General features: G+C 39.2%; 1 protein-coding gene across 3 annotated transcripts in view; it reads right to left on the reverse strand.

The window, feature by feature from the left end:
* The window catches only part of LOC149140164 (RNA pseudouridine synthase 4, mitochondrial-like), a 190363-nt gene that overhangs the window by 74964 nt on the left and 89276 nt on the right, over positions 1–26123 (reverse strand). The gene's annotated exons all lie outside the window — the stretch shown is intronic.

A 26123-nucleotide genomic window follows, 5' to 3' on the forward strand; every position in this document is an offset into this window, starting at 1 on the left:
AGGTGTCAGAGAAGCTAAGGAACACAAGGACTCAAAAACCCAAAAAAGTTTCGATAGAAAACACTTAGAAACACCTCAATTGAATTAATTGATCAATAATTAAAAAGTTCCCAAGTCTAACTTAGGAAAATTGATTAATTAATGGGTATTAATTGAGGAAATCGAATTTGCTCTAGATACTTCCAAAAAGTCACTTGACGGACTCTAAGATGATTTGAGCCATCAATCATGATTAGATCTCAGTCGTTGATGCTCTAGCGATTACAACCCAGCAGAAGAAACAAAGACAAGAGGCTAACTAATAGTAAAACAATAACAACAATATTAATCAAGTAAGAGAGATATAAAGTACTAATCTTTTAAGGATTATTGTTAGTTTTTTATGGATATGGTAGCATCAGACAGGTGCTCTAGTCTCTAAGGTATCAGAGAGGCTAAGGAACACAAGGACTCCAAAAGCCAAAACAGTTTTCGATAGAAAACACTTAGAAACACCTCAATTAAATTAATTGATCAATAACTAAAAAGTTCATAAGTCTAGCTTAGGAAAATTGATTAATTAATGGGTATTAATTGAGGAAATTGATTTTTCTCTAGAGACTTCCAAAAAAGTCACTTGACGGAGTCTAAGATGATCTGAGCCATCGATCATGATTAGATCTTGGTCATTGATGCTCTAGCGAGAGATTATAAGAGCAAGGCGATGGGGTTGGAGACATACACGATTTATAGATTGTAAACAAGGCAGATCAAGCTACCCAATTCGCAGTTTTCAGTGAGGGTGCAGTTCGAGCTAAGGAAAGAGCATTGAAGAGAGGGAGAAGTAGAGATCCAAAGGAGATTATCTTCAGTTTTCTAATTTCAGGAGGTAGGAAAACAGGTCGAATTGTCTAGAGAAGAGGTCGATTTGTGGAGTGTATGTTAGTCAGTCAAGTAGTGCGAGTTGCCAGAAGAGGATTGATTCAGTTGTCAGAGGATGGATTAGTGTTCGAAAGGCAGGGCGAATTCATTCCAAAGGCAGAGGGAGGCTAGACGGCCTAGTTGGAGGCAGATCCAAGGTTATGCAAGTCACTTAGAGGCTGCAGGGTGCATTCCAAGCAATAGAGCAAGTTGCCAGTGTGGGGTGCAAGCAAGCCAGAGGAGGCTGAGTTGATTAGCAAAGGAGATCTTGGATCTCCAAATTATTTTGTCAGTGTATTGTAGAGGTTTGCTAGTTGGGCAACTAGTTGTAATAATTCTCAAATTGTTGCATAATAAAATAAACCCTCATCTTCTGCACCGATTTTCCCTTCGTGATTTTTCTGGAGACTATTGTCCAAAAACAAAAGTGTCATTTTATTGTGTGTGCATCTATTTCTCAGTTCCTATTTTATTTCCGCAACATAATTTTATTGGTGAAGAATTGCAGTGTGAATTATTTGCTATTGTCATTAATAATTTAACAGAAGAAAAATAAACTATATTCAATTAGGAGAATAATATCCAATTACCTCAATTCAAGGAATATTCACAGGGTATCAGAGCATTGAAGATCAAATCGAAGGCTCAAAAGCTAAGGAAGCTAGACTATGCAGTTTCAAAAGGACATCTAAGCACACTTTCCAGGTCTACGTAGCCCAGCCAAGCGATGCGATAGCAGAGAGGCAGAAAATCGATTTCTAGTTCAGGTGAAGGAAAAGTTTGATTTTGCCTCAGGTTTGTAGCAGCGTGCAGTGGATTTGTCGGAGAGGGTTTCTAGAGAACAAATCAGTAGATTCATAGAGCAGATCTAGCACAATAGATTTGCAGCAAGGGTTTGCAGTTGCAGATCTGCGCAGGGTAGCAAGAGAAAAGCACACATAGAGGGAATTTCCAGTTGTTGAGAATTCAATAGGGCAATGTATATGTTAATTCTCTTAACGTGATAATTGCTTGTGTTAGCTTTTTACTTATTAGCTTTGATATTTTTATTTCAATGTGCAATACATCAAACAGCTACCAAAACAGTAAGAACAATGACACGGTATGTAGGCGAGGGAATTTCCAGTTGTTGAGAATTCAATAGGGCAATGTAAATGTTAATTCTCTTAACGTGATAACTACTTGTGTTAGCTTTTTACTTATTAGCTTTGATCTTTTTTATTTCAATGTGAAATACATCAAACAGCTACCAAAACAATAAGAACAATGACACGGTATGTAGGCTACAAGCCAGGGCCACAACTCCTCCTCGAGGGGAAAACCCGTAAAATCTCTTCTTATCTTTCAGATCTTTCAATTGACGAATACCATGACCTAGACTCAGACAAATACCCTCCAAGATCAAGTCTTCCTCGGCCTCCTGCTGCAATATCTTTGACCTCCCAGTAAATCCGAAATTCTACCCCCAGCAACTGTTGCAACTATTGTTGCTTCTCTAAGAGACTTTGATCTCCCTCTAACTGCTCTTCCCTTGACCTCGCTTGCCTTGATTTGAGTCTTAGGGCTAGTAGGAAACCCTAAGAGACCTTCGCTTGCCTTCTTGCTCTTCTTGCTTCAAAATCGAACCTTAGACTTGCCCAGTGCAGAAACCCTAACTTCACACTCCCAAAAGAAAGTAGAGAGACCCAAAACACTTCGACTTTTCTTGTCCTTCTTCTTTGCACTTCCTTCTTCGTCCTTCTACTACTTCCTTCTTCATATGAGTGATGAGTGAGTGAATGAACAAAATGGAGGACGAGTTCTTCTTATATATAGGCTTCCTTCAAGGGTGGACGTGGCTCTTCATGTAGGCCAACTTGACAGCTTATGTAGGTCGACTTGATCTTGGAGGTATTTTGACATTTTCAAGACAAAATAAATTTTCTTTTACAATTTACATTGTGCCCATAGGGTCTTCCATATATGACAATGACTATTATACCTAGAACAAACCCTAGAAGCACTCAATGGGTGCTTGACCTATAAAATAAAAGAACTTGTGCATGAAACCCATGCTCCAATGATAAAAATAATTTCGTTTTCTTTTTATATATACAAGAATACATTTCATACTAATGAAGGCTGAACCTAGTTACACATTTTTCAGCACTAGTTTGTTTCCAGTTTTCTAGTTGCAGAAAAGGAGGTTGTGATTTCTAGTAGCAGAAGGTCATAGCAGTCTTGTTAGTCCAACTAGTACGAGTTTCAGGGTTAGCAATGCGTGTGCTAGATTTTGGAGAAGCGCTTTTGGGAGGTAGAGTGAGTTACCCAGAAGAAGTAAAAGGCAGTATGAATTTCGGGAAGGACACCAAAGGCAAGTGCAGAAGCAGATCTACGCATTCCAAGGGGAGTACGTGTAGTGGAGAGAAGGTCGGGTGAGTTGTCGGAAAGAGGAGATTTCTAGCATATATTTCTCCAGTTTATTTGAGTTTCCCAAAGATGGTCGCAGCAAGACTTAGAGATCAAGATAAACTTGACGGAGTCTCAAACTTTGGCGTCTGGAAGGCCAGGATGCAATTCATATTGGATGAGCACGATCTAAAGGAGTTCGTGACAGTTGCAGTTGTTGAACCGAAAAATATTATCCAGTTTCATGAATACAAGGAGGATATGTCCAAAGCAAAGAGGATGGTCCTAGACAGAGTTCGAGATCACATTGTCCGGTATATTGCAAACAAGAATACGACAAAGGATATGTGCGATGTCGTTGTGATATTGTACTAGGATCCATCTAAGAATCGTAAAATGATTCTCAAGGAGAAGTTGAGAATGACCAAGATGCAGAAGGGTGAGAGCGTAACTTCCTATCTCACTAGGATTCAGGAAGTCAAAGATGAACTTGCAGTTGTTGGAGAAAAACCAACAAATAGTGAACTGGTGCGAACAAATCTAAATGGGTTTACCAAGGAATGGCGAACTTTCATTTAAGGAATCACTGGACGAGATAAGCTACCAGATTGGGAATGCCTGTGGAGTGACTTCACTCAAGAGGAGCTAAGGCTCAGTCTTGCAGAAGGTGCTACTAGCAGCAGTAGCAAGGGACCAAAGGTGGAGAAGGAAGAAGAAAACATAGCCCTTGCAAGTAAGGGAAAGGCGAAGAAGGGTCCCAGTCAGGGACAAAACTCAAAAGGAGGAGAGAAGAAGAAGAAAGACCTATCGAAGGTCAAGTGCTTCAGATGTGGTGAGTTTGGTCACTACGTCACCCAGTGTCCAAAGAGGAAGAAGGACAAGAAGGGGCAGCAGACAGCAGCTTCAGCAAAGATCGATGAGTTGACCTCTAGATTGGAGGAATTCGCATTGATAGCAGCGATACCTCCAGATGGAGGAGCATGATGCTTCAAATGACTAGTATGGGCAAGGTTGGTGGGAGAGCAGAGAGAAGTCTAGATCAGATCCAATTGTTGTTCACATGGATCAGTACCTTTGCTACAAGAGCCCACAATCAAAGTAGCAAGAGGATCGAGGTGTCAGCAAGGCGCAATCAAATCTTGAGGGACAATACAGAGCTAGTTGTAGTCAGATACTTGAGAGGCAGTTGCAGAGCCAATTGGGTGCAGTCAGATGCTCAATAGACAATGCAGAGCTAGTTGCAGTCAGGGACTCAAGGGATAGTCACAAAGCCAATTACACTGACATAATAGATTAGAGGGTTTGAAACTCAAAGGGAGTTGCCCTATGGAGACTGGATCTTCAGTTCCTGAGTAGATCAGTACACACAGTTGCAGTGGTAGTAGCAATGCAGAGTCAGCAGCAGCACAGGGGCACCAATAATGTGAGATTAGAGATTGATTTAGCTACAGTTGGTGGCAGGTGAATCAGAGTATGCACAGTAGTTGGTGGATACTATTTGCCAGCGTGACTTCTTCACAGTGATTTCCAGTCGCAGAGAGTCAAATCAATTGAGATGTGAAGAAAGGAGGTACAACAAAGGTCAAACATCAGCAGCATGTGACAGCCCAACTACAAATTATTCATCAGGAAAGATGATCACGTTGGATAAGTGGGTATAGTGGAGAATGTTGAAGAATGTAACTAATGTCAGTCTTCATAATTGTACTTGAGTCATGATGTAATCAAATTTTTATTATTATTAAATTGACCTATTAAAGCATGGGTTTCATACTTGGGTCAATAGTCAATAAGTCAAAGCACTCATTGAGTGTTCTAGGACTTTTGTTGAGTCAAAGTCAAAATTATTTTTGTAAGAAACCCTTCTTGGGCTCCTTAAGGTCAAGAAAGAAAATTATTTTTATTGTCCTATTCCTTCCCCATCAAGTCAGCCTCCTCAACTATACTAGTCGACCTCCAACACAAAGACAAGTAGGCCTAGCCTTATATGAAGACGACCCCTTTTCAATTGATCATGTTGGCTCATTTGTGGAGGCTCCAATGACTATTTATACCAAGTAAACTCGTCCCAGTTTGAGAGTGTGATAGTGAAGTTCGATTCTGAAATTCTACAGTGATAGAAGGAAGCCGAAGTCTGCAATCCTACAGTGATAGGAGGTCGAAGTCTGCAATTCTACAGTGATAGAAGAAGGCCGAAGTCTGCAATTCCAGTGATAGGAGGAGGCTAAGTCTGCAATTCCACAGTGATAGAAAGAGGTCTAAGTCTGCAATTCTACAATGATATGTGAGTACCTAAGAAGGAAGTTTGCCAAACATCATTGCAGGGACCAAGCCTCTGTCATTTGTCACTCATGCAAAGATAAGGAAAGTTGCAGAAGGAAGAATAAGATCTACATCATGAAGACTTTGACCTTAAATTTCATTGATGTTCTTTGAAGATTAGAGAGGCTAACTCAATGGAGGAAAGGAGGTCGTTGTCCTGGTCTTGGTTGTCTCACTATCATATGAATCTACTAAAGGAAGAGTTCTTGACTGGGTTTTCCCCTAGATAGGGGTTTTGCCCTGGCTGAGAGCCTATATCATGTGTTCTCTAGTGTTTTTGTGTTTTTGGCAATTGTCTTGATGATAATAACATAACTACTAAGAAGAAGAAAATAATAAATCACAAGAAATTGTCAAATAATGGAGAAATCAAATTAAACAAGGTTGCCCTAGATTTCTCAACATGGTATAAGAGCTTGGTTTGATGACATAAGGGCAGTAACAAGATCACACAGGCTTCAAAACAAAGAAGAAACACTAGACCTCTAAGATCGAGCTCCTAGGAGAAAGGAAAACGATTTCTGGGCACACTCCATTAGCCCTTGCCACAGTAACTAGACCGCAGGCCTGAGCAAGGAAGAGTAAGGGGTTTTGAAAAGCATTAAATCTCTGCTTCAGAAATCCGAGAGGCTAAGAAAATAGTTCATTCAAGGCCGAGTCTTTTGAAGGAGAAAGCGAAGTACTGTGCTCAGATGTTAAGGTCTGAAATTACCTCCAAGAAATCCGAACCTTCTGTGAGATCCAAAATTTCAGAGGCCTGTCCAAGAATTATGAGTAACCACGTTATATGTTTAAAGTATGGAAATGCCTCTTGAAGCCTGCAGAGAATTTACTTGACCACAATCTCATTAGAAAACACAAACCAAATACTTCAATCTCCACAAGGTCTACAGTCATTAAGGACTGAAGTGATCTGTATATACATATACATGAAGACCGTGACACATAAGTGCAGAGAAGTTGATCAGACAATCTCTACTATAAGATCAATGCATAACAAATCATTGATAAAGGGAAGAACTCGTCCCAATAAAGGAAGTCATCTTATTACAGCATGTGGAAGAAGCCTTGAAGATCAAGTAAGTACTGTTATTTTGTGTTTTAGTTATCTACTAATATGCTTTCTGTCTCCAAGGAAAACATTGACTCCTATGGAACACCAATCCTTCCATCGAAAGAGCCTAAGTTATGTCCTATATGTTCAGTTTATAAAGTCTGCAAGTTTCTGTTTAAGATGAAGATTGAATATATATAGAAACACTTAACCCAATACTCTTGTTTCTAACTAAGGTTATCTAGGGTATGAAAAATTATTTATAGATTTGAATGACGTTTAGATTTCCCCTAGAGCTAGTCAGGATTAGTACTCAAAATACCCTAATGAAACCCCTAGATGGTCTCTACGCTATTATACTTGTATATTTTGGTTGTGCTCATAAATTAATATTGCAGGAACGGTAAACTGATAAATCAAGTGGGATCCTTGGGCACAAGATGAATCATAAGAAGATGAAATATGAAGATGCTATCATATTTAAGAGGGAGCCTTTCAGGTCTGGACTCTGTATAAAGTAGAACTCAAGGTATGTATAAAAGTTTATAATTCTTCTTCATATTACAAGTTGGGATCTTTTTGAAATTTGTTACTAACTCTTTCTTGTCTAGGATTTTTGGATCATAATGATCCTTGTTAAGGTGATTAATCATTAGATTGAATCTACCCTCATTATATTATCATTTTGTGAGCCCTAAAAAGGTTCACTGTAAAACCCTAACCTAAGGGTATGTCAATATTGATTATCAAACCCTAGTCCACTTAGGGTTATTGATGAAATCTAGAACTTCTATTCTTTTGATGTTTAGGGTTTTGGTATTGTTATGATGGAAACCTTAGTCCTTTAGATGTCTATGTTGTGTATTAAACCCCTAAATCTTTAGGGTTTGGCAAATTAAGGTTTATAAGCAAGACTATTGTATTAGCTAAAATGAGGTCCTAACCCTAGTTGTATATTCGTCTGTATGACCAAATCCCTAGCCCAATAAAATTGTTATATATCTAATATATTAGTGTTTATGTTTTGGGTTTACCAAGTAGATAAATGCATCCCATATATGTATATGCAAGTATGCTAACCTAATTGTTTATGCTCATATTTTAATTTGTGAATTCTAGGGTTTGTAACAAAGCCCTAGTAGAAGATTGATATTCTAGGATATGGTGATATTGCTTTTGATATAATCTAGCTTTGATGATAATATCTAGGGTTTGCATTAAATCATGATAGAGTTTGTCATATATCCCAAGATATAATGAGTCTGACATTTTGAATGAGTTGCTCTAAGTCTTGATAATGTAATCTAGGGTTCGTAACTAAACCCTAGCAAGAAATTGAGTTTGTAACCAATGTTGCGAACATGGACATCAGGATAAAATCGGCAAGGGTGCAAAAAACCAAAAAATCGAAAATATCAGTAAAAATTGGCAAACATCGGCAAAATCAAGATACCATCAAAATATCAATAAAAATTAGCAAACATCGGCTAGGCCAAAAAATCATGCTTTTGAGATAAAATCAGGATGTTATCAAAGATGTTCACAACATTGTTTGTAACTTTTGTGTCTAAATGCTTCTATTATAGTAATATAGTTAACTCCATGCTTCTATATGTGTATTTGGTTGCTTAAGTTGTGCAGGTACATAATATTCAATATGTTGAAGATGTTCTTAAGTAAAGTTGACTTGATAATAATAAAGCATGATGAAGGAAGTTATATGAATGATGATATTCAAAATAACCTTGATGTCGTAAGAAGGAATAGAGCCATGAAAGGTTCTCCAATGTTATAGAAGAAGGAAGTGGTTGATCTCACTAAGTGGAAGCCTAGATAGTAGAAAGGGTATATCTCCCAGTTGAGAGGGAGAGCATATGATGATAGTGAAAATTTGAAGAGAACAAAAGTACTATCGATGAATAAAAGACTTGAGAAGATCTGAAGATGTATCCGACAAATTGTATATAGATAACTTGATGATGATAGAAGCATCAAAATAAATGAGGACCCCAAAGGTTTGTGTTTACTTGTATATATATTTGAAAGTTTATTATTGATTGGGGTTTGTGTTTGCACAGGTAAATCTCTCCATAAGAATAATGAACACTTTGGAAGCATGCATGACAAATGGATATATCTAGTTTGATATGGAGAGTTGAAGCATCTAATGGCGGATGCTTGGGAGGACATCTGGCTGGCTTGTGTATTGATGTCTAGATCCCGAAGAGGGAGGGTGGCGTTGGTATTGGAGCTCTGACCTTGGATACACACCTAGATCCCTGGGTTGATGGTTAACAAGTAAGCTTGATGGTACCTAGATTGGTTGAAAGCTTGGGTCCATCTTAGCCCCACCCAGACAGATTACCCTGGTCAAGTATCTAGTCTGAGGCACTGAGCGTGCCAGAACTCTTCGTAGTTCATTTTGGAGATATTCCATGTACCTCTATATAATTGTACTTATGAATACCTTCCTAGTTAAGAGGGAGTGTTGAAAAATGTAACTAGTGTCGGCCTTCATAATTGTACTTGAGTCATGATGTAATATATAATTGTCAAAAGAAATTTTTATTATTATTAAATTGACTTATTAAAGCATGGGTTTCATGCTTGGGTCAATAGTCAATAGGTCAAAGCACCCATTGAGTGCTCTAGGACTTTTGTTGAGTCAAAGTCAAAATTATTTTTGTAAGAAACCCTTCTTGGGCTCCTTAAGGTCAAGAAAGAAAATTATTTTTATTGCCATATTCCTTCCCCATCAAGTCATCCTCCTCAACTATCTACTAGTTGGCCTCCAACACAATGACAAGTCAACCTAGCCTTATATGAAGACGACCCCTTTTCAATTGATCATGTCGGCTCATTTGTGGAGGCTCCAACGACTATTTATACCAAGTAAACTCGTCCCAGTTTGAGAGTGTGATAGTGAAGTTTGATTCTGAAATTCTACAGTGATAGAAGGAGGCTGAAGTCTGCAATTCTACAGTATATAAGGAAGCCGAAGTCCGCAATTCTACAGTGTTATGCGAGTACCTAAGAAGTCTACCAAACATCATTGCAGGGACCAAGCCTTTGTCATTTGTCACTCATGCAAAGATAAGGAAAGTTGCAGAAGGAAGAACGAGATCCACATCATGAAGACTTTGACCTTAAATTTCATTGATGTTCATTGAAGATTAAAGAGGCTGACTTGATGGAGGAAAGGAGGTCGTTGTCTTGGTCTTGGTTGTCTCACTGTCATATGAATCTACTGAAGGAAGATTTCTTGACTATATTTTCCCCTAGAAAGCGGTTTTGCCCAGGATGAGTACCTATATCATGTGTTCTTTGGTATTTTTGTGTTTTTGGCAATTGTCTTGATGATAATAGCATAACTACTAAGAAGAAGAAAATAATAAATCACAAGAAATTGTCAAATAATGGAGAAAGCAAATTAAACAAGGTTGCCCTAGATTTCTCAACAGAGAACACCTTCCTCACTAAGAGTTAGTGCTAGTTTTGATGGATATGGTAGCATCAGACAGGTGTTCTAGTCTCTAAGGTGTCAGAGAGGCTAAGGAACACAAGGACTCCAAAACCCAGAAAAGGTTTCGAGAAAAAACACTTAGAAACACCTCAATTAAATTAATTGATCAATAATTAAAAGTTCCTAAATCTAACTTGGGAAAATTGATTAATTAATGGAGTATTAATTGAGGAAATCAATTTTGCACTAGAGACTTCCAGAAAAGTCACTTGATGGAGTCTAAGATGATCTGAGCTATCGATCATGATAGAACTTGGTTGTTGATGCTCCAGCGAGAGATTATAAGAGCAAGTCAATGGGATTGGAGATAGACACAGTTTACAGGTTGTAAGCAAGGCAGATCGAGCTACCCAGTTCATAGTTTTCAATGAGGGTGCAATTCGATCCAGGGAAAGATCATCAGAGAGAGGGAACAACAGAGTTCTAGAGGAGATTTCCCTCAGTTTTCCAGTCTTGGGAGGTAGGAAAAGAGGAGGTCGAAATGTCTACAGAAGAGATCGATTTGTGAACTGTGAGCTGCCGGAAGAGGTTCGATTCAGTTGTCGGAGGATGGATCAATGTCCGAAAGGCTGAGTGAATTCATTCTAGAGGCAGAGGGAAGCTACGCGACCTAGTTGGAGGCATATCCAGGGTTGTGCGAGTCACTCAGTGGCTACAGTGCGCATTTCAGGCAACAATGCGAGTTGCCAGTGTGGGGTGCAAGCAAGCCATAGGAGGTTGAGTTGATTAGCAAAGGAGATCTTGGATCTCCAGATTATTTTGCCAGTGTACTGTCGAAGATTTGCCAATTGGGTAACCAATTTTAATAATTCTCAAATTGTTACTTAATAAATAAACCCTCGTCTGCTGCACCATTTTTTCCTTTAAGGTTTTTCCGAGGACTATTGTTCGAAAACAACAGTGTCATTTTATTGTGTGTGTGCATCTATTTCTCAGTTCCTATTTTATTTCCACAACGTAATTTTATTGCTAAAGAATTGCAGTGTGAATTATTCACTATTTGTCGTTAATAATTTAACAAAAGACAAATAAATTGCATTCAATTAGGAGAATAATATCTAGTGACTGCAGTTCAAGGAATTTTCACAATTATAAGGAAATGTCAGCTCCATCTTAATCTTCGCCTTCCTGCAGCCATCTTGCAAATTCATTGTCAGCATTTCCTTCTTTACATGAGCTAGGGTTTATTCTTTTAGTGGAAACATTAATCGAGGTCCAACTCTAAGGTTTTATCCACAAACCTTGGGGCCTTTTAGTCTACTATAGTTTACAAACCTTAGAATTTTTATTTTCATCTTATGAAGGACCACCAGACTTTTTCATCTGCAAAACTTATTTTCCATACACAACTGTTCAATATATGTCATGTCATGAAACACTCAAAGGATGTTCCATCTTAATGTTAGTCTAAGCAAATCTGTCAAGATCAGGGATCTTCCAATGAGTTGTCTTCATCAAGAGAAAAATATGAGAGACCCACAGCAAACTTGGTTATTGCTTTAGCATTACTAGCATGTATTTTGGTCCTTTCAAGTTTCAACCGAAGTACCCTATACTTCATCATAATAAGAACACTTATAGTTCTACAAGTGATTCATTTTTCTCAAGAAAACTTCAACCTCCAATCTTGAAGAAGGACTCAGCCTCTTCTTCATTGTAAGCTTGCCATGTCAAAAGTGAAGGTAATATTCACGAATTTGCTCCATGATAGTGATCCTTATTCCGAATTTTGACTGCCTTGGAGTGCAAGGAATAGACTCCAGTATTGACCAAAAATAGGTCCCATCCTTTAGTACGCAAATACCCTATTATCAGCAATCAATATTAGCAGCAAATGCAATGCGTCTTCCAAGGCCTTAACAGTGCAAGGTCCATGATAACAAATGGCATCAATACTTTAAAACAATGTCCTGCTTCTGAACATACAATGCATCATCTTCAAAGAAAACACAAGTTTGTTATGTCATACTTTAAACGTTCAGCTCATGTATATAGATCACATGTTTAACTGGCCTTGTCTTGCTTTTAGCCACAATCTAAGTCACCGGATTCGTCCTAAACCCCCTGCGAATCCCGAATCTGGCGAATCCGACACGATTCGGTCCGGATTCGTGTCCAAATCACAGGACACGTCGTGTCCGAGGGCGTGTCGCGATTTTCAAAAGCGTGTCGCGATTTTAGGACACGTGTCCGGTTTCCAGGACTCGCTAAGCTCAGCGCGGGAATGAAAAGGGCGTGTTTGCTCATTAAAATTGTCATTTGGCAAGTGATTTGTGCTGTTGGCAAGTGATTTGTGCTGTTGAAATATCAAGATGAATTTCACGCTACAGATCAGTAGGTGTATCGAAGTTGTATGACCATGATTGAAGATCATATGTAAGTTTCATTACTGAAATTGTAGGTGAAGGGACTCCTTCAATAGTCATCATAACTACCCTTAATGGTTTCTTCAAGGATCCCTTGATGTATGGCAACAGATCAGACCTTTGATGCAGTCCTATGAACTGACTAAGGAGAAAATCATAGTCCTGTTTAACAGTTTTGATACATGACTTTTCAACCAAGCATATTCATTGACAAGGCTTATTTAGTGATCATTTCCTCTAGTTGAAGTCTACAAGAATGTTGCCAAAGTAAAACTTTTGGTCCCAAGCAGGATTACTGTAAGTAAATTGAGAGATGATACATACCTTACATTCCAATCATCAAACCTTAGAAGTGAGCAGACTTCTTGAACTGAAGACACCTTTGTTGGCTTTGTCACTGGCTGAGGCATTTCGAAATACTTTGGATCACCTTAAGAGATTTTGTCTGAGTGCCGCTCAATTAATGTTGTCTCCTCGATCATTGTTCCATACTCAAATGATCAGGTTGCACACCACCATACTCAAGTTAGATATTGGATTATATTCATCAAATCTGAGATTTAAATGAGCCTTGTTGGAGTATCTTCTATCAGTCCTTGTCTAGAACATGATTTCAAACTCAAAGAGAACTAGGTAAACAAATGCATAAGTGTCAACAAGTGATAAGTTGCTGGTTTTTCTAGAGGTATTTCAAAGTTCTCCTTGCTACTGTCTAAGGTTCCTAAGATTCCTCAGCCCATAGCAACATGCTATGAGGCCTTCTCGGTCCTCTAAAACATGCTCTGAAGCCTCCTTGGCCCACTGCAATAGACTAAGATTAAACTGAGGCATTTTCGGCCTAATTTAGGGCTTGACCTTACCTTGGAAAATTTTGTGTAAGCTCCTGAGGAACTTCGGTCCTAAACTGAGGATTGATAGGTTTCAGTCCAATGTTTGCCACTCATCTCCTGTAAACAAAACAAAGACAAACTTTAAACTGAATTTTCTGCTCCTTTTTCACGGCCTGGACAGACCTTTGTTAGGGCACAGATTACACAGTATTTCGGTGGCATCTCTTCCTAAACTCGACTTGAACAGAGCCCTTCCTAAACTCGGCTTCTCTTCCACAGAGACTTCGTCCTAGCTTCTTGTGCTAACTGAACTTCTCTTTGACCTTACACCTTCAAGGTTGTTCTTCAACCATAGCTCTGAAACCATGTTGATTTTTTAAAGGTATTCTAAGCTGATAATTACTTCTAATAATTTAATCCCTTTTCATGTTTCCATTCATCATTAAGCAATTACACAGAAGATCTTCAACAGTAGAAAATTTTACAATAGGATCATAAAGAGACAGCCTGACAAGAAACACAAACATTTTACCCTAGGAAAACCCACATGGGGGAAACCCAGCAACCTTTTCCTTAGAGAAATTGATCAGTTCAACAAGAAATACATATAATCTTAACGATCTAAAGCAAGGTCAAATTGACAATAAACAATCTTGGTCAAACCTGGTTAAACAGAGATAAGTAGCTCACAAAGTTTGGTCTACCCAGAAGAGATTCGTTCTGCCCAGATTCGGTCTCCTGCCCAAGATATAAGTCTGCTCAGAATTCAGCCTTTTGCCTATCTCAGGAATTCAATCTGCTCAGAACTTTGACCTTTCCACAATTTCAGCCTATCCAGGAGAAACTCATCTGCCTCAGATTCCATCATCCTCTTGCCTCAGATTCAATCTTGTGATGATCCGAAGTCTGCCTCAAAAGCAATCCAAATTCATGCTTTATTGAGGAGGACAAATGGCCTATATATAGGCATTTCAAATGCCCGAATGGGAGTTAGTTTACATAGTTCAGACAGTTGTTCTAGTCTCAGATTGTGTCTATGAGGCTAAAGAACACATTTTCTCCAATACCCAGAAAAGGTTTCTAAGGAAAATGCCTTGATTAGAATTAATTAGCCAGTTTATTAATTTTCCTAAGTCTAACTTAAGGAAATGACTTAATTAATCAGAATTAATTGAGGTAAATCGATTTTCCTCTAGTGACTTCTAGAAAAGTCATTTGATGGGGTCAAGATGATCTTAGCCATCGATTGAGATTAAATCATGGTCGTTGATTCGTCAACGAGAAATTATAAGAGGAAATCGATGACCATTTGGAGAACAGATCGAGACAAGAATTTGCAGTGATAGCAAGGGTGCAAGGGCATCAGCAGATCGAGATCAGTAGTGTTTGGAGACAGGATTGCCAAAGAAATTCATCACAGTGATTTCCTGAGCTATTTTGAGATCGATTTTTCCGTAGAAAGCGGTCGATTTTCCAATGGTGTGAGTTGCTCCAAACAGGGGTGCAAATTGCTCCAGAGAGGACGAATTACCAGAGCAAGGAGATAGATTGCCAGGGTGACCAATTTGCACAAAAAAGTTGAATTTTCCAGTAGAGATCGAATTCTAATGGAGGCTAAATTCATTTCCTCAATAGTACGAGTTTTCCAGAGAAGAGCGTGAGCCCCCACGTGTGTGAGCAGTGCAAGAGCCAGAGGGAGGCCAAATTGCTTCCAGGAGGGTAGATCAACTTGCAGAAGTGATAGGATTAATTTTCTGAAGGTTTGCTAATTTACGACAAACGATTGTAATTTCTCCATCACAGATTTTGTTGAAGAATTAATAAAATTACTCATCTGCAGAACTGGTTTTCCCCACACTGGGGTTTTTCCAAGGAAATTTGTCCAAAAATATTGGTGTTCATTATTTGTGTGTGTGCAATAATTTTCTCAGTTCCTATGATTCATTTATTTTCTGTGAAGTTGCAGTAGTGTTTTATTTAGTATTTGTTGCAATTAATTGCAGAAGACAAATAATCAATTGATAGGTGAATAATAACCAGTTAACTACAACAATCTTAAAAATTTCACATGGTATCAAAGTGGAACTAAGGGAAGAAGTAGTATTTGCGCAGGAAAAGGAAGAGAAAGTTCTAGGGTTTTGTACCCAGTTTATACTCCCCAGATTTAATTTGGGTTTCACTATCTTTCCAGTTTTTCAGATATGACCATAGCGGGTTTGAGAGACAAGGAAAGATTGGATGGAGCTTCCAACTTTGGCGTTTGGAAAGCTAGAATGTCTTTTCTTTTAGATGAGTATGGACTGAAGGATTATGCAGATAATGTTATAGTCGTTCTGGCAGATCCACAACAACTAGCAACATATAAAAAGGAGAATGCCAAATCCAAGAGGATTATCCTTGATGGAGTCAAGGACCATATAGTCCCTCGTATTGCATAGAAAGGCATAAGGAAGGAGATGTGGGACGCAATTGTAAATTTGTACTGGAAAATAGGAAATTGATTCTCAGAGAGAAGTTGAGGACTATTAAGATGCAGAAGGGTGAAGACGTGGTTTCCTATCTTACCAGAGTTCGACTTGCCAGGGATGAATTGGTTGTAGTAGGAGATAAGCCAAGTGATGTCGAGCTAGTGCGAGTAGCCCTGAATGGGTTCTCTAGGTAGTGGGATGTCTTTGTCCAAGTTATCAATGGACAAGACCAGTTGTCAAGTTGGGATCGCCTATGGAGTGATTTCACTTAGGAGGAGCTTAGACTCAACTTGGTCAGTGGCAGTAGTAATAGCGGCGGCAAAAGTCTAAAGGTTGAGAAGGAACCACAAAATGTAGCCCTAGCAGGAAAAGGGAAGGCGAAGAAGGGATCCAACAAGCAATCAGGCCCAAAAGGAGAGAAGACAAAGAAGAACCTTTTGAAGGTCAAGTGCTATGGTTGTCCCATGTTCGGCCACTATGTCAACGATTGTCCATAGAGGAAGAAGAAGTGAAAGAAGTAAGCAACAGCTTTAGCTAGTGGAGATCAGCTCTCTAGCAGGATGGATCAGGAATTCACATTGATCACTTGCCTATCTAGCTCAACTTCACAGGGTGTCTGGTATATAGACAGTGGAGTGTCATTCCACATGACAAGAGTTAGAGAGTACTTCTCCAACTATAAGGAGGAGGACATCAGATTTCAGATCTAGATGGGGAACAAGTCCAAGTGCAACCTAATTGCAAGAGGGACTGTTCTATTTCAGAGGGAGAATGGCAAGCCGATTCCTATTCATGACATGTTGCATGTGCCAGGCTTGGGGATGAATTTGATCTCTGTATCTATCCTTCAGGATAAAGGGTATGATGTTCTCTTTAGAAGGGTGCGGGTGCTATTGAAGCACAAAGATTGGACGTCACTTATAGCAATTGGAGTTAGGAGCGGTTGGTTGTACAAGTTGCAGATGGATACTCCTAAGGCATTGATCAACAACAGCAATCTAAAGGATCTGAGGGACCTATGGCATAGGAGAATGGGCCAAATACATTATGGAGCACTGAGATTGCTTTGTCAAGCGGTGACAGGTGTTCCAGAGGTGAGCATAGAGCCTGATGACATTTGTAGAGGATGTGTGTTGGGGAAGTTTGCGAAAGCAGCTTTTCCAAGGAGTGACAACAAATCATAGGGAATACTTGACATAGTTCATTCAGATATATGTGGGTTGATGTCTACGAAATCTCTTACGGGGTACGTGTACTTTGTGACTTTTATTAATGATTTCTCTAGAAAGACCTGCATCTACTGCTTGAAGACCAAGGATCGGGCCTTCAATCACTTTTATGAGTTTAAGGCTTTAGTGGAGAATGCAACAGGGAGAAAGATTTGGACTCTTCGATCAGACAACGAAGGTGAATATGCTAGTAAGGAATTCTAGGAGTTAAGTACCAGGGCAGGAATCAGGAGAGAGTGGATGGTTTCTTACAACCCGCAGCAGAATGGGGTTGCTGAGATGAAGAATCGCTCTATTTCTGAGGCAGCAAGAGCGATGTTGTATGACCAAGATCTCCCACACTATTTATGGGCAAAGGCATTACGTATGGCAGTTTATATACAGAACAGGGTCCCACATAGAGCGCTAGGCATTCACAAGGAAGAAGCCAGATGTCAGTCACTTCAAGATATTTGGCAACTATAATATTGTCCCATTCCAGGAGACACGCATTCCAAGTTATATTAGATAGCAGAGCGAGGTTATTTTGTTGATTATAGCGAAACCTCCGAGGCTTATCAGATTTTTATTCCAGCGACCAGGGAGATCATTGTTAGGAGAGATCTCAAATTCATGGAGGACAAGGCGTACATGACGTATAGAGATTTTCCAACAATTGATGATCAGAGTGAGCAGCCAACAGAAGCTCCTAGAGTTGAGTAGCAAGATCAAGGGCAACAAAGCACGAGTATAGTCATGAGTACGAGCACTAGCTCAGGTGTAGGTGTTCCTGAGAGTTCGCAGAGCATGGAGCAGCAGAACAAAGAGATGCATCAGGAGGATATAGATGTGGATATTCCTAACTCCACTATTGGCAGGAGGAACCACGAGGTTCAACAGACACTCAGGGATGCTCAGGAGTTTGTGGGGACTCCTAAGACAGGCAGGAGAGAATGGAGACAACCAAAGAGGTACATTGGCTACATGGTGTTGGTCAATCAGTTGGTAGATAGCAAGCCTTCCAGTTATCAAGAGGCCACAAGGCAGCAAGTGTGGTAGGATGCAATGGTTGAGGAATATTCCTAAAGCATGCAAAACGATGTGTGGAAGGTTGTACCGAGACCAACAGACGGGTGGTGGTTGGATCTTGCTGGATCTATAAGATCAAGCATAGTATAGATGACATCATCGAGAAATACAAGGATAGGTTCTTGGCCAAGGGGTTCTCTCAAAAGGAGGGAATAGATTACAAGGAGACATTTGCTCTTGTGGCCAGGTACACTTCTATACGAGCCATGATCTCATTAGCAACACAGATGGGATGGCAGATCCATCAAATGGATGTCAAGACAGCGTTCCTAAATGGTGAACTAGAGGAGGAGGTGTACATTGAACAACCAAGGGGATTTGAGGCACATAGCAAAGAAACTCATGTGTGTAGGTTAAAGAGAGCTTTATACGGGCTCAAGTAGGCTCCCAAGGCGTGGTATGAGCACATCGATAGATACTTGCAGGGCATGGGCTTCGTGAAGAGTGAGGCGAATGCGAACCTCTACTACTTGGTGGTTGGGGGTGAGGTTCTCATTCTTGTTTTGTACATGGACAACTTGTTTCTTACAGGTTCACTAGGCTCATAGAGGAGTGCAAGAGGGATCTTGCAGCTGAGTTCGAGATGAAGGATTTGGGGCTCATGCACTATTTTCTAGGCATGGAGGTATGGCAGACAGATGGTGAGATTTTCCTTGGACAAGGGAAATACTGCATCGAGATCCTGAGGAGATTCGGGATGGAGGATTGCAGAGCCATGTCTACACCCATGATCACTAATTGGAGGAAGATAGATGCATCCAGGGAGAAGGATGTGGACCCCACCTTGTATAGGCAATTGATAGGCTCTCTCATGTATTTGGTCAACACTAGGCCAGATATATCCTATGCAGTAAACTCTCTTAGTCAGTTCATGGTGGAGCTGAAGAGAGTGCATTAGACAGCAGCTAAACATGTGTTGAGATATTTGCACGGTACTATCGAGTATGGGATCAAATATGCTCAAGGTGATGGTGTCAAGTTGGTTGGATATACTGATGCAGACTAGGCAGGTAACACAGTGGATCGAAAAAGCACTTTAGGGTGTTGCTTCAACATGGGATCAGGAGTTGTTTCTTGGTATAGTAGGAAGCAAAAGTCCATGTCACTGAGTTCTGTAAAGGCAAAGTATGTAGCAGCAAGCATGGCTACGTGTGAGACCATATAGCTTCGGAAGCCGTTAGTAGCCCTGTATGGTCAGAGGATTGAAAATTTGAGACAACGATGATACACTGCGACAATCAGAGTTGCATCAGGTTGTTAGAGAATCCAATGTTTCATGATAGTTCCAAGCATATAGACATCAAATACCACTTCATCAGGGATTATATGTAGCGCAGGATTGTTCAGCTACAGTATATACCCATAGATGAGAAAGTAGCAGATATACTGACGAAGGCTTTGGGGAAGGCGAGATTCATCTTCTTCAGAGACAAGATGGGTGTTATGCAAAACACCTTCCTCGCTAAGAGGGAGTGTTAGTTTATGTAGCTCAGATAGGTGTTCTAGTCTCAGATTGTGTCTATGAGGCTAAGGAACACATTTTCTCCAATACCCAGAAAAGGTTTCTAAGGAAAATGCCTTGATTAGAATTAATTAGCCAGTTTATTAATTTTCCTAAGTCTTAGGGAAATGGCTTAATTAATCGGAATTAATTGAGGTAAATCAATTTTCCTCTAGTGACTTCTAGAAAAGTCATTTGATGGGGTCAAGATGATCTTAGCCATCGATTGAGATTAGATTATGGTCGTTGATTCATCAACGAGAGATTATAAGAGGAAATCAATGGGAATTTGGAGAACATATCAAGACACAAAGTTGCAGTGACAGCAAGGACGCAGAGATAGCGCAGGGGCATCAGCAAATCAAGATTAGTAGTGTCTAAAGACAAGATTGCCAGAGAAATTCATCACAACGATTTCCTCAGCTATTTGGCTATTGATTTTTCTGTAGAGAGAGGTCAATTTTCCAGTGGTGCGAGTTGCTCCAAAGAGGGGTGTGAATTGCTTCAAAGAGGACAAATTGTTGGAGCAAGGAGACAGATTTCCAAGATGATCGATTCGCACAAGAAAGTCAAATTTTCCAGTAGAGATTGAATTATGGTGGAGGTCGAATTCATTTCCTCAATAGTGTGAGTTTGCCAGAGAAGGGCATGAGCCAAGGCTGCACATGTGAGCAATTCAGGAGCTAGAGGGAGGCCACATTGATCAAAGGAGGCCAAATTGCTTCCAGGAGGTAGATCAACTTGCAGAAGTGACAAGATTATTTTCCGAAGGTTTGTTAATTTACGGCAAATGATTGTAATTTCTCCATCACAGATTTTGCTAAAGAATTAATAAAATTACTCATCTGCAAAATTGGTTTTCCCCACACTGGGGTTTTTCCAGGGACATTTGTCCAAAAATATTGGTGTTCATTATTTGTGTGTGTGCAATAATTTTCTAAATTCCTGTGATTCATTTATTTTCTATGAAGGTGATTCATTAATTTTTTGTGAAGGTACAGTAGCGTTTTATTCAATATTTGTCGCAATTAATTACAAAAGACAAATAATCAATTGATAGGTGAATAATAACCAGTTAACTGCAATAGTATTAAAAAATTCAATATGGGTGTGTCCCTTCACTGGGGCCGACTTGACTTGAAGGAGGGTCGACCTTACATTTCGAGGCAAAAATTCAATCTTTGAAAACTCAATATTCCCTCTTTTTGAAGTCGACATGAAGAACATGTCTTACATATATTGGAGGGTTAAAATATCAATTATTAAGACCGACCATAGCTACAAAATTCAACACTCAAGAGGATCACCATCATCAACACTCGTTCATTAATATCAAGTTGGCTAATGCCAACTCAAAATACTTGTCCAAACCCACATCATCAAGAAATAGGACCCACATTTTTGTCTTGATCAAGGAAAATTGCTTTTTAAGTGACCCCAAGGGTTCTTTTCATCCTTTTGTCCAACACGTCTAGGGAACATGTTAAAGACGTGTTTGGAACAATTCCTATTTTAGGACACGTGCCACGCACATTTCACAGACATGTTTGGCACATCTCATGTTTGAGGACACGTTGTAGCATGTCACATGTCTGACATGTGGGAAACGAACAGGTCTCGATCATTCATGCCTCTCCTTCCCAAGACTTTATCATGATCTCCTCCATAGTTGTACAATAATTGCAATTTATTGGTAGAACCTCTTGTGAATTAGACTTAGAAATTCATTCCCTCCATAATAGTCAAAGTTCAATGCTCTTGTAGCTCTAGCCATCATTGCCTAAGCTTGGGTCTCCCATATGTTTAGCCCCGTGACAAGGCCAAAAACTCCATGTGAAGTATCACTTCATTGTTGCTCAACAATTCTGTGATGCCCCACCAAAGCCTAGAAAGAGTTCCTTTCCTTCTCCTTGACATATTTTGGTAATGATGGATGTGAGTCTAGACTATACACATCACTAATAGAAGGTGATGCTAGATGAGAATCTTCTTCCTCATCCTCTCCCTTCCCCCTTTCCTTTATCTTTGCCAAAATGATATCTTAAGAATGTAATGGCTTCAATTTCTTCATCTTCAAAAGATGAGGAAGAAAATTATTATTTGCCTTTCATCATCTACCACAATTTTTTGTGACGTATAATACTCCATCCATTGCTTTCCTATGTGATAAGACAACCACTCAGCAATTTAACCTTCTTTCACACACTCAAAGGCAACCCTCCTTAGGAAAATGGGTGATTATCATTCTTAATCACTTGTATACTTACTAAACACAAGCATTTCTTCAATCCATCCTTAATATGGACAAGCCACTCCACTCCTTATAAGCCATCGCGCACCACAATAAGATGTCCCACCTATAACTTGTCCTTCTCTTAGCCATCCTCTATTCTTTGTACAACATCCTTGTATAAGTCAATCCTTGGCTTGGGTAGGTTATTATTGTCCTCCAAATAAGGACTTACCCACTTCCATCTCTAATTGCCTCAAGAAGCCATCCTCCATGTGCGCATGTTGTCTTCCCAATGATAACTTCATCACTCACGTATATGGACATCGTCATAGGTCTTGTCCTCTGTCTATGCAATTCATCTTTCCCGCGATCACTTCATCATTGGCACAACACAATGTCCTAGCCAGTTGCCTTCATAATGTTCACTTCATCGCTTCAACAACTAGACGTCTTGGCAAGTCATATTGTGCCTATGCACCCCATCCTTACAACAATCACCTCACTATTCTAACACTTGGGCATATTCACAAGTCACCATCCATCTATGTAGGTCATCCTCTAGGAACAACAATCAATGTTTTCACTATTGGATGCCTTGCTAAGTTATCCTCCAATGGGGCAAGTTGTTTCCATGTAATTTTCTTTTTCAAGTTGTGTTGGGACATGTTCCCAAATCATCCTTCACTAGGGCAAGTTGTCCTTAAACTATTCTCATGCAAGTATGTTCATTTTTTCCTGTCTTTCCATACATGAAAACATGTTAGGGCAAACATCTCACACTCTTCTATCACTAATTCATGAGATCATTGCTCGAATTTACTTTTCCTCTAAAGCATTCCTCAAAACCAATGTTGCACAACTCATACTCATATAAGACTCATCTATCTATAGACTCGCTGACTCGTATAAGAATCGGGAACTAACCATATAAGACTCCTATAAGACTCAGCAAAATATAGAAAAAAATCAAAAAAAAAATAGAGAAAAATAAAAGTTGTCAAGGACGAGTCTTATACGAGTCCATACGAATTTGATATGAGTCGTATGTGAGTCAACATGAGTCTTATGCGAGTCAGCACGGGTTCTATGAGAGTGACTCATTTCAGCATATGACTTGTCAAGACCTACGAGTCTTGAAGGGTCTTATAAGGGTCATGCTTCACTACTCAAAACAATAGACCATCCAAGAGCCTTAGATGTTCTCCTAGTGTATCTAATTGAGACCCTTGAATTTTATCAAGTCTTCCAACCTTCTAAAGACTTTATGAATCCACTTATCCATTTCGGCATATGACTTGTCAAGACCTACGAGTCTTGAAGGGTCTTATAAGGGTCGTGCTTCACTAATCAAAACAATAGACCATCCAAGAGCCTTAGATGTTCTCCCTGTGTATCTAATTGAGACCCTTGAATTTTATCAAGTCTTCCAACCTTCTAAAGACTTTATGAATCCACTTATCCACTAACTACCTATTATTTCTATTCAATAGATAATACTTTACCATCTTGCATCTTAACCATGGTATTCCTTCCCTAATTGTGGATAACTTGACCCTTCTTAGTCGTGGGTTTCCTAACAAAGTTGAATAAGTCAAAGCTTGTAGGTATGTCGGGATAACTATAAAACCAACAAAGAACATTTACCCCTCGATGTAAACTTTTTGAGCCATGAATACACCATTTGGTTCCACCATACTCTAGCTATCCATTCATAGTTAGAACCTAGAGGGGCATAATGCTACTCATTCCATTTGGACTCATTCCTTCTCAAGCAGTAGATTGTCTTTGCACCCCCCATTTGTTATGGTATGCCTCATTTTCAAGATTTGATGTTCATAGTAACTCTAGTAGCATAGTCATGTCAATTCATTGCTTGATTTATGTTTTCTCTTGCTCTAAGAGATCCTCTCTAACAACATCTTGTATGATGGGTTTCCATGTTTCTCTATGACCATCCACAATTGTTGCCATTAAATACAACTTCACCAAATCATTTTCTTGTAAAATCTCCTTCTACTACACCACAACCTCCACTAAGTGTGCCACATGGGCTATTTCAACAAGGCTTCTATCCACAACTCTCTGGTGTTCTATCTCTACTAGCATTCTCTTCTCTTTCATGTTAGATTTCATCATGGTTACATCTTGAGCTGTTTTTAGTCATGCCCTAACATTCTACATTGGCATTGTACTTCTACATTTTACATAATCATATGATGACCTACTATGCTCCCATTACACAAGCTTTCACTATAACAAGTGTTTGAGTACTAAAGTTTCTCCTCTTATCCCCAAGTCTATATTTTACAATTGTTAGTTCCACAAATGTTACTTGCTTTTATGGAAAATTAATCATCATGATCTCGTCAAGCACAACATTGACACAACAATATCTTTCTAATCTAAGTCAATTGTGGTTCAATTAGTTGTGGATAGTTGCTAGGATTTTAGGGTCCTTTTAAGTTGGAATTACAGCCACCTTTGGTTTTAGTTAATTCCTTTATTGTTATTATTATCACCAATGTGCTTCTTGGCTTTCCACCATTCTCCCTCCTTGAAAAGCATAACCTTCCTTTCTTTTAGCAAGCCTTATATTTACAACTAAATATGTACCACAATCATCATCATTCCAAATATGACAATTCTATATATTTATGTATATGAAAGAATTTGTTGGTGGAACACCATAGACAAATTCAAACATAAACTAGATTCATGGTGTCACGGGTAAACTCTACATCTTGATTGTGTTAATTTTTCTTGAAACTCTGCAACTACTTAGATGAATCACTGAAAACAGAGTTTCTTAATAATCTGTAAGCAGCAAAAAAACACCAGAGATAAAAACACATGCACACAAACTGAAACACGTGTTTTACCCAGGAAACCCAAAAGGGAAAACATGCTTTCTTTATTCTGGTAATTTATTGATTGTTCTTGAGCAATTGGATATATTACAATTCACGTTGCTACTGCAGCCAACAATCTGTCTTTGAGAATACAATTGTTCTCTTATTGAATAGCCTTCACTTGCCCTGAGAATCCTTGATCCCTACTCCACACAATTTTTGCGCACTTGCTCCTATTTCTTAGCGCATTGGGAGCCCCTATTTCCTAATGAACCAAGCCTCATATTTCCTAGCGCACTTGAAGCCCCAATTTCTTAGCGCACAAGGCCCTATTTCTTAGCGCATTTGTGGCCTCCTAAATTTGTGCGCACTTGCTCCTCAATGATGCACACCCCACACAAAGAATTGAACTATCAAGAATGATTGATCTTGTGATTGCAAGTTAATTGAGAGTTCTACTTGTTCTCTCTCCAATCAACACTGGAGTCTTAACTTGTTCTCTCTCCAATCAACACTAAAGACTTAACTCATTCTAACTGAACTTGTAACTGCCACCTCATCCTATAGTCAAACTGAAGAAGACTCCATGTAACTAAAGCTCCAACTCTACGCATGCAAAATTGATGACCATTCCAGTAAACTGGAAATCAACTCATCGAAATTGAAGTCTATCTCATGAACTCGTACTCATGTTAGAGAAAGACTAAACCGAGGTCTTCATTGGCTAAGACACAAGCCAGAAGACCTTCCATCGCTACATTTTCAACAACTTGAAATAGGAGTTGTTTTTGTTCTCCCACATTGTATTGGCACTATTGTAATTTGTGCCTAGTAATCCCATTGACCTAGTATTGTGATCCTTTTATGGACACTAATAAAATTATCTATCCTATCTTACTTATACTCTTTGTAATTCCAATCTAACTCAATTATGTCATCCTAGCTCCAATAATAGTACTCAATGAGATCAAGTGCATCCTTGAAATGTTTTTATTATGTGGCTCAAAGGATGAAAGGAATTTTTGTTCTCCCACATTGTATTGGCACTATTGTAATTTGTGCCTAATAATCCCATTGACCTAGTATTGTAATCCTTTTATGAACATTGATAAAATTATCTATCTTATCTTACCTATCCTCTTTATAATTCCAATCTAGCTCAATTATGTCATACTAGCTCCAATAATAGGACTCAATGAGGTCAAGTGCTTCCTTGAAATGTTTTTATTATGTGGCTCAAAGGATGAAAGGAAGTGGCACCTTTACTATAGAAAGAAGAAACCCTCTCAAAGTTGACAAGTGGATTTGAGCTTAAAGCATTTAGAGATAATGAATCATGCATTAACAACCAAATTGGTTCAACAACTATTATCAGATCTCAATGCCTTATGG

Source organism: Pinus tabuliformis, chromosome X (assembly GCF_031772625.1).
Source record: "Pinus tabuliformis cultivar Carrire ecotype Pingquan chromosome X, CPIR1, whole genome shotgun sequence".
Lineage (NCBI taxonomy): Eukaryota > Viridiplantae > Streptophyta > Pinopsida > Pinales > Pinaceae > Pinus > Pinus tabuliformis.